The sequence below is a fragment of the Phyllostomus hastatus genome, unplaced genomic scaffold (genome assembly GCF_019186645.2).
Source record: "Phyllostomus hastatus isolate PE091 unplaced genomic scaffold, TTU_PhHast_1.1 phas_scaffold_60, whole genome shotgun sequence".
NCBI classification, from domain to species: Eukaryota; Metazoa; Chordata; class Mammalia; order Chiroptera; family Phyllostomidae; genus Phyllostomus; species Phyllostomus hastatus.
In genome coordinates, this window is record NW_025334038.1 from 14,232,143 (window position 1) to 14,241,964 (window position 9,822).

The window sequence follows — 9,822 nt, forward strand, 5'->3', positions numbered from 1 at the left end:
CATACAGCAACATTTTTATCGATATGTCCCCTAGAGCAAGGGACACAAAGGAAAGAATAAACAAATGGGATCTCATCAAAATAAAAAGCTTCTGCACAGCTAAAGAAAACAGTATGAAAATAAAAAGAGATCAGACTGTATGGGAAAACATATTTGCCAATGATACCTCAGACAAGTGTTTAATCTCCAAAATATATAAAGAACTTACACAACTCCACTCTAAGAAGAAGCAACCCAATTAAAAAATGGGCAAAGGACTTAAACAGACACTTCTCCAAGGAGGACACACAGAAGATCCAGAGACATATGAAAAGATGCCCAGTATTGCTAGCTATCAGAGAGATGCAAATTAAAACCACAGTGAGATACCACTTCACATCAGTCAGAATGTCCATCATAAACAAAGCCACAAACAACAAGTGTTGGGGAGGTTGTGGAGAAAAGGGGACCCTAGTGCACTGTTGGTGGGATTGCAGACTGGTACAACCACTATGGAAAACAGTATGGAACTTCCTCAGAAAACTAAAACTGGATCTGCCTTTTGACCCAGCAATTCCACTGATGGGATTATAACCTAAGAACACTGAAACACCAATCCAAAAGAACCTATGCATCCCAATGTTCATAGCAGCACAATTTACAACAGCCAAATGCTGGAAACAACCTAGATGCCCATCAGCAAATGAGTGGATCAGAAAACTATGGTACGTACACACAATGGAATTATGCCACAGAAGGAGAGAAGGAGCTGCTACCTTTTGCGACAGCATGGATGGAGCTGGAAAGCATTATGCTAAGCGAAATAAGCCAGGCAATGAAAGACAAATACCATATGATCTCACCTTTAACAGGAACCTACACCAACAAAACAAAGAAACAAGCAAAATATAGCCAAAGACACTGAAATAGAGAACAGGCTGACAGTGACCAGAGGGGAGAGGAGAGGGAATTTCAGGGGAGAATGGGAATGGTTTACAGGAACAAATATAAAGGACACATGAAGAAAAACTAGGGGGGCTAGATATGGGAGGGCGGTGGGGAGGAATTGGGTGGGTGGGCTGAGATGCTATTAAAGGACAGAAAACTGTACTTGATCAACTATTAAAATAAAATTTTTTAAAAGGTAACTTTCCTTCAGCTCCACCTCCATAGTCAGCCCCTCCAAAATCCCTCTCACTGCCTGGGATCACCTAGGCTGGTTGGATCTCCACAAGTGAGCAGTCCAACCACTGCAGGGAGAGAGTCAATCACGCTTCCCTGTTCAAGAATGAAGAAGCCCGCCAGGCCTGTGATCTTACAAGAGCTAATTCTAGTCCTAAACCTTATTACCCAGGGAATTTCACAAAGACCATACAGGAAGACCTGTTGACTGCCCTCAAAAACCCCAAATCCAAAATTAAGACAACAGGGGCCCAGCACTTCAGGAGACATTTCCTATGCACAGGTAAAGGTCCTTTTCTTTTTCTACTTTTATTGCTTTCACTTCCTGTTCCTTTTGGTGTGAAAAGCAAGACGGCTTGGAGAGAAGAAGAGAGGGAGACAAGGACATGAAGAAGAAGAACCAAAAGGGAACATAGCAAGTCTGCCCAGGCAGATGATGCAGAAGCCAGGAAGAAAGTCCCCACCCTGTGGACCTGCAGTAAGCCTGGGTAGGGCCCACAGTTGCCTTCTCCAATTCTTACTGTGAGCTAGATGTTATGGAGTGCTAATCATTTGCCAAGATGCTATTAAACTCACTTAATTCTCACTATGAGAATAGATACCATTATCATCCCTGTTTGGCAGATGATTTAAGTGAGCCAGCGAGAGAGACTCTAAAATTGGGTATTTGGGGTCCTTGCCTATGTAACCATACTCTCTTGTAAACTAAGTTTTGAAAGCAAAGGGCCATTTGTTTCCTGTGCCTGCTCCGTGGCCCCCTTCCCTAATGGTCATATGACACATTCTTTTTTTAAAATTCTTGTTCAAGTACAGTTTTCTCTCTTTTACTCCCATCCCAGCCCACCCCCCAGCCCTCCCCACCTCCTTCCCATTTCCACTTCCCTCTGGTTTTTGCCCATGTGTCTTTTATACTTGTTCCTGTAAATCCTTCCCCTTTTCCCCTGAAATTCCCTCCCCTCTCTCCTCTGGTCACTGTCAGCCTGTTCTCTATTTCAGTGTCTTCGGTTAGATTTCACTGCTAGGATTATAACCTAAGAACACTGAAACACCAATACAAAAGAACCTATGCATCCCAATGTTCATAGCAGCACAATTAACAATAGCCAAGTGTTGGAAGCAACCTAGGTGCCCATCAGTAAATGAATGGATGAAAAAATTATGGTACATTTACACAATGGAATTCTATGCAGCAGAAAGAAAGAAGGAGCTCCTACCCTTTGCGACAGCGTGAATGGAACTGGAAAGCATTATGCTAAGCGAAATAAGGCAGGCAGTGAAAGACAAATACCATATGATCTCACCTTTAACAGGAATCTAAACAACAAAACAAACATATGACACATTCTTGAGTGGGGGTGGTGCACATCTTCTCAACCTCATGCCCTCTGCCTTGCCTCTGATGCAGAGCAAATTTCTAAGAATCAGGCTTCAGTGATAGATGATGCTTTTTTTCCCAAAGACTTTCAAGAAAAATTGGAAACTGGCAGGCCCTAAAAATTCATTTATTCAGCCATTTGTTTGTGTAACTCTTGGTCATGGAGCATCTACTCTGACAAGTACTCTTATCAGGTGCTGAAGATACAGGGATGAATGATAGGAGACCCAATATTCAGGTTGTAAAACATTTTTCTTCAGAATATTGAAAACACTGTTCCATTCCTTCTAATTACCAATTATACTGTCTAATTACCAATTATACATGTTACTTAAGCAATATTCATTTCAAATTATGTGCACTACTTTTTCAAATGACCACTAAGTTATCAGAAAAAAAATACTAAAGTTAAGGTCTAACTGCTTAATGAATGTAACTATTAAGTGCTTCCTTTGGACTAGGGGGAACAATGAAAAAATTCTTGAGACTTGAAAACACCAAGGACCAAGAAAGTTTGAAAAGCTCTGTTATAGGATTATAATTGTACTATAATTGCATTTGCTGCATCAAAGGGCATGCAGGGCTTTTAAATATTGGACACTTTCTTGGCCAGTGTGGCTCAGTACATTGAGCACTGGCCTGCAAACAAAGAAGTGGCTGGTGGAATTCCCAGTCAGGTCACATGCCTGAGTTGTGGGCCAGGTCCTCAGTGGAGGACACACAAGAGGCAACCACACATTGATGCTTATCTCCCTTTCTTTCTCCCTCCTTTCCTCTCTCCCCAAAAAATAAATACATAAAATCTTTAAAATAAATGAATATTGGATACATAAGTCCAAAATGCTTTCCAGAAGGTTTTCATTTATAATGTATCCAACAGACTGTGAAAGTAACAGTTTAAAAGCAACACTGATGTAGAGACTCCAAATGTCTGACTTCTTCCCTCCAGGAGTCTGTATTGCACAAAGAATCCCAGGACTTGCTTGGATTTACCATTTATTTCCATACATGCAAATCACGCATTTTTTAATCTGTAAGATTTAAGGTTTTGTTAAAAAGCATTAGGAGGACATGCACTAACATGCCAACAAGTGTTTCTCTCAGAATGATGAAGTTAAGTAATTATTGTTTTTTCTTCTTCAGAGCTTTCAGTATCATATGAATTTTTAATAAAAATTATATTCAACTCTTTTAACCAGAAAAAAAATCTTAAAAAGCTTTGAATATTTTGGATTGAATTTATATCTAAATTCTTTTAATTAGGACAAAGGACACGACATTATAATAAAATATCCACCACCTATCATCCTACTTTTGAGAAATGAAACCCGTGGCCATAAAAATAGCCTTCGTGTGCAGTTAGAAGGGAGAGAGCTTTTTAAAAAAGGAAAAGCAGAAAGGAACTGTCTGTTAGCAGAGTCTAAATTCAGAAAAATGTCTGAAGGACTGACAGATGGAGGGAATGCAGGCCCAGCTCCTCTACGTTTCCAAATCCTTTGTTAGGTAGGGAGAGCCTGGTGACTTTACACAAGCTGCTGGTTTTCAGGTGGCTGCAGATTAATTTTAGAAGGCCCTGACATTCCAACTGAGTCATCCTGACGTAGCCTGATCAGAACTAATTGGGCTGTCTTCTCAAGTGACCCCAACCTCCGGGCCTCTACCAGCTCCTGGAATTGGGAAGCCTCAATCCCATCAGCAAATGCCATCTGGCCAACAGGAAGGACCTGGATCACCAAGTGATAAAGGCAGGATCACCTCAAAACACACATGCAGAGTCTTAGAAGCTCTATTTTTATGGACCATTTAAAGACAGCTACCATGATCAGACCTCTCAGAAAACTAACTTAAGCCTTCCCACTATACCAGCAACTATAAAGCACCTATTATGTACAGAAATGGTGGGGGAAATGACTCCCAAACCTAATTGTCCATATCTACTAGGGAGCTTATTAAAAATATAGATGCCCAAGGCCAGTCCCAAATTTGCAGATTCAGAACATCTAGGAAGGCACCCCTAGATCATCCAGGTCTGAGAATCACTGCTGTGGTGGTGGTGGTGTGGGGTCCAGAACTGAATAACTCATAGTCCCTGACCTCAAGGCACTCACAGGAACTGTGAGGGGGAGCACAGGGAATAGGCTGTGTTAACTGACCAGCTGGGCCATGTGTTCCACTTCTGGCTGGGATGGGGTCCCATTTCAACACATGGGCTGAGAAGAGTAGGGTGATTCCCAAAAGGAAATTGATGTAGTTATTATGGAAAAGAGGGATGAGTATTAGGCAGACAAAAAAATTAACAAATGTCACTCTTAGTCTGATATCTCAAGAATTTATCATCCCAAGCAGCTTCGGCATCAAAGAATCCAGTAAGCATCATGTAAACATCATTTGTTTGTCTGCCCAGTACTGCTTCCATTCTTCTAAAAAATGTCACCTCCTTCCCTGGAAGATTTTCCCCTCCCCTCAGCCACATATTCTGACCCATGTCAAATACCTGATTCAGGTTGGGCCAATCAGAGCTCTTCCCAGAGGTTTTCTGAACTGGGAGCCAGGAGAAAGTCCATTCCTCATAGATAACAAGGTCATTCTGGAAGTTTCTGAGTCATGCTTTTCACTCTGTGGGAAAAGCTAGTGTGTCATGGAAGAGAATAAAGGCAACATCCCAAGAGAAGCAGCAGTTACAATAGAAGGGACATCCTGGTAACACTGAGTCCTTAGATCCATCAGCCCAGCTACTACTTAAGTTTGGGTTGGGTTTCTGTCACTTAAAACTGAAGAGTTGTAACTAATATTCATGTTATATATTAGTTTAACCCCCCAAAAAATACTGGGGCCAGAACCCTTCCTCACAGCTCAACAGACCTGCTTCTCAAACAGCACTGATATATTCAGGTTTAGTCATTACAGAAATTCAATCAGAAAGGTTTGGTAATATCAAAACACACTTATAAAGGAGGGGAACTTAAGGATGGATTTTTTCATGATTTTTTTAACTTTTATTATATTTTTTCCATTACTATTTAGTCCCCTTACACTTCCATCACCCCAGCAATTACAGTACTGTTGTCCATGTCCATGAGTCCTTTCTTCTTTTTGCTCAATTCCTCCACCCCCTAAATTCCCTCACACCACCCCAATAGCTTACCCACCAGGGGAAAAAATACAAGTCACTCTCAAAGAAGCACTGCAGGATGAGGATCTATTTATTCCAGGAAGTACTGCATGTACTTATGACTCTGTGGGAAGGTCTTCAGAGTCACGCATACTGTACTCTCACTATTCTTAGCAGAATGCCATGGTTCAAAAGGGTCTCAGGATCCCTATGGCTGCATGTCTTGGGAGAAAGATGAACTGGCCCCTCAGCTGTGCTGCCCTGCTTTATCAGTGAGCTTAGCAGTGTGAACTTGACTCCCATTACAGTCAGGTATTAAAGCTGAGGAGCTCTCAGGGGTCTCTCTTGAGAGTGACTGAATTGGAAGTATGTCAAGCTGACATGCTGCTTCAAACCTGAGGCATGGAGCTGATACAACCTGCAGGCTATACAACATTGGCATGTTAGCCTTCATCACAGTACCTTTTCAGACTGGATTCCAGTGGGATTCCAGACTCGCCTCTTCCATTGTAGCAAAGATTCTCAGATGTTTCTTTCAAAAGGTCTAGGTAATAGGTTGACATGGCATTCCACAGGGGCAGGGTTTCCTGGAGCCTCAGGATTTCTCCTAAACATCTGTATGCATTTTTAACAGCTTTATTAAGATTTAATTCCCATACCATACAATTCACCCATCTGAAGTGCACAACCAATGGTTTTTAGTATATTCATATAGTTGTGCAACTGTTACTGCAATAAGTTTTAAAATATTTCATCACTCCAAAAAGAAACCCCTTACCTTTTAAGTCATTACATCCCCCACAAACAGCTCAAGCCCTGCAGCCCTGATCTACTTTCTGTCTCTGTAGAGTTGACTATTTTGGAAAATCCATATAAATGGACTTACATAATACATGCCACTTTCTGACTGGTTTCTTTAACTTAGCATAATGTTTTCAAAGTTTATCCATATTGTAGCACAAATCAGTACATTTTAATAGCTGAATAATATTGCATTGTATGAATATACCACATTTTGACACAGTGCTTCTCAACCAATTCCAGTTGTTCAAACTGAAGAAAGTAACATTTGCTGCTTCCAGCCAAGATGGAGGAGTAGGTAGATATGCTTCACTTCCTCACACAACCAAAAGAAGGATAACAACAAATTTAAAAACAGAAAACAGCCAGAACTAATAGAAAATCAAACTACAAAGAACTCTGACAACCAAGGAGTTGAAGAAAAATTCATCCAGAGTGGTAGGAGAGGCAGAGACAGGCAGCCAGGGCAGGGATATGCATGGTGGACCACAGGGGTTGGCAGATTAGGCACTCCCACATTTGCACATGGATAAACTGGTAAGAGCAACTGGGGAGCGAGACACACCATGAATCTCAGGTGACAGTGAAGGAAACAAGACTCAAAACTTCTGCTGTAAAACCTGTGGTGGCAGAGGCAAGAGAAACCACCAGTCTCAGAGGAGAGTCCCTTGGAGAGGCCAACAGGATCCTAGAACATAAACAAACCCACCCACCTGGGAATCAGCACCTGAAAGGGCACAATCCACTTGTGGGAAGCTAGGAAAGTGTCGGAAAGTGTCAGAAAGTGAGGCAAGAGCTGAGCAAGTGGCATTGTTCCCTCTCTGACGCCTTCCCCCCAAACAGTGCCACAACGCAGCAAAAAGCAAATACCTAAGTCTTCACCCCTCAGATTAGAACATAAGAGGTGCACTGAGACAAAAAAAAATATGGCCCAAATTGTTGGGGACTGCTCTGTGTGGCTTTGGAAATTGTAGCCTGCAAGAGCAAGCTCTGAAAAGGGCTAGTAAGTCTCCCTGGAAAACCAGGTCATAACGCAGGTGGCAGGCATGACTCCATTCTAACACCAAGGGTCCCAGGGGAATTGGGTCTGAAATGTACATTTTTGTACTTTGAAGCTGCCTCTGCTCAGTGATAAGCCCTGTCAGTATAATCAGATGTCTGAGTTCAAGGCATAAGGAGTGAAATTCCCTATTTCATGATGTATGCCTTTATAGCCATCTGGCATCTGTTTGTCTCGCAGACCCCAACCTGAAAATATTTCTGTGTTTCTTCAATTGTTATCTATACATAGTGTTAGTTTTTTATGACTATGGCTTTGTTAGACATTGATTGATAAGCTATGCATGTGTGCTGTATCCCCCTGCACTTTCAACCCTAATAAAAGCCATGTCAGAGAAGGGCTTGGGGCATTCTCCACTAGAGGAAATCACCACCCCTTTTCCCACAGGAGCAGCAAGACTGTGTCTGGGATGACTATTTATTCTTATCTGCAGTGGCCTAGGGAACCTTGCGGGTGAAAATTCCCCTCACCAAATGAAAGAACAGAACAAAACTCTAGAAAAAGAACTAAGTAATGAGATAAGACAACTCATCAGATGCAGAGTTCAAGACACTGATAATCAAGCAGCTTTTTAGCTCCTTCTTGAATCTCTGTCTGATTTGACCTCCTTGCCTCCACCCCAGCCTCCACCATGTCTGCAAGGATGACCCAGAGGTCCTTCAAGGTGTTCACCTCTAGCCTTGGGGCTTCAGCAGCTGCTAGTTCTCAAGTGGGTCCAGTATCAGCTCCTCGGCCTTTTCCTGGGTGAGCAGCAGCTCCCAGCTTGGCCTGGGCACCAGCATGAATCTGGCTAGTGGTTTTGGTGGAGCTGGGAGCATAGGAACCATCAAAGCCTTCCAAGTGAACCAGAGCCTGCTGAGTCCTATGAAACGAAAGGTGGACCCCAACATCCAGGCCATGTGCAACCAGGAGAAGGAGCAGATCAAGAGCCTCAACAAGTTTGCTTCTTTCATCAATAAGGTGCAGAGCCTGGAGCAGCAAACTAAGATTCTGGAGACCACGTGGAGCAGCAGAAGACTCCTCACAGTAACATGGACAGTATGTTCGAGGCCTACATCAGCAACCTGCAATGGCAGCTGGAGACGCTGGCCCAGGAGAAACTGAGACTATGGGTAAGGTAGAGTTTGGCAACATGCAGGGGCTGGAGGAGGACTTTAAGAATAAGTATGAGGACAAGATCAACAAGTGCACAGAAATGGAGAATGCATTTTTCCTCATCAAGAAGGATGTGGATGAAGCTTACATGAACAAGGTAGAGCTAGAGTCCCTCCTAGAAGGGCTGACCAATGAGGTCAACTTCTACAGGCAGCTGTATGATGAGAAGATTCTTGAGCTGCAGTCCCAGATCTCCAACACATCTATGGTGCTGTCCATGGACCACAGCTGCTCCCTGGACCTGGACAGCATCATCACCGAGGTCAAGGTCCAGTATGAGGAGATTGCCAACCACAGCTGTGCTGAAGCTGAGACCGTCTACAAGATCAAGTATCAGGAGCTTCAGGCATTTTCTGGGAAGCATGGGGATAAACTGTATCGCACAAAGATAGAGATTTCTGAGACTACTGAAATATCAGCAGAATCCAGGCTGAGACTGATGGGCTCCAAGGTTAGAGGACTTCCCTGGAGGCTTCCATCAAGGATGCAGAGCAGCATGGTGAGCTGGCCATCAAGGATGCTCAGGCCAAGGTGGCTGAGCTGGAAACCACTCTGAGAGCCACCAAGCAGGACATGGCCCAGCAGCTGCCTGAGTACCAGGAACTCATGAACATCAGGCTGGCCCTGGATGTGGAGATCGTCACCTATCACAAGCTGCTGGAGGGTGAGGAGAGCCAACTGGAGTCTGGGGTGCATAACATTAGTATCCACACCAAGATCAGCAGCAGCTACCTAGGTGGGCTGATCCAGGCTTACAAGAACTTCAACTACAGCCTGGGCTTCCAGACCAGCTTAGGCTCTGGTGGGAGCTGTGGCTCCTTCAGCCACACCAGCACCAGCTCCTCCAAGATGGTGGCTGTGAAGAAGACTGAAACTCGTGATGGGAAATTGGTGTCTGAGTCATTGATGTCCAAGTGAATGACTACTGCAGTCCCTCCTGTCCTCCAAACTGGCAGGAAAGGAACTCTGTAGGAGAACAGAAGGCATAGGAGACTCCTAAGGAGCAGCCCCAGGCCTCAGCTTGCCCTTGGGGTGGGGGTGTTTACTGCCTGGAGCATCACCTCTTATCCATGCCCCTGACTAAAAGCCAAATAAAGTGTTTTTATTTTTCCCAAAATAAAGCTTCGGCTGGCTCTGCCAAAAAAACAACAACACTGA

General features: G+C 43.5%; 1 pseudogene; it reads left to right on the plus strand.

The window, feature by feature from the left end:
* The first annotated feature begins 8,125 nt into the window (after positions 1-8,125).
* Positions 8,126-9,582, plus strand: LOC123810475 (annotated as a pseudogene).
* Positions 9,583-9,822: the final 240 nt, after the last annotated feature.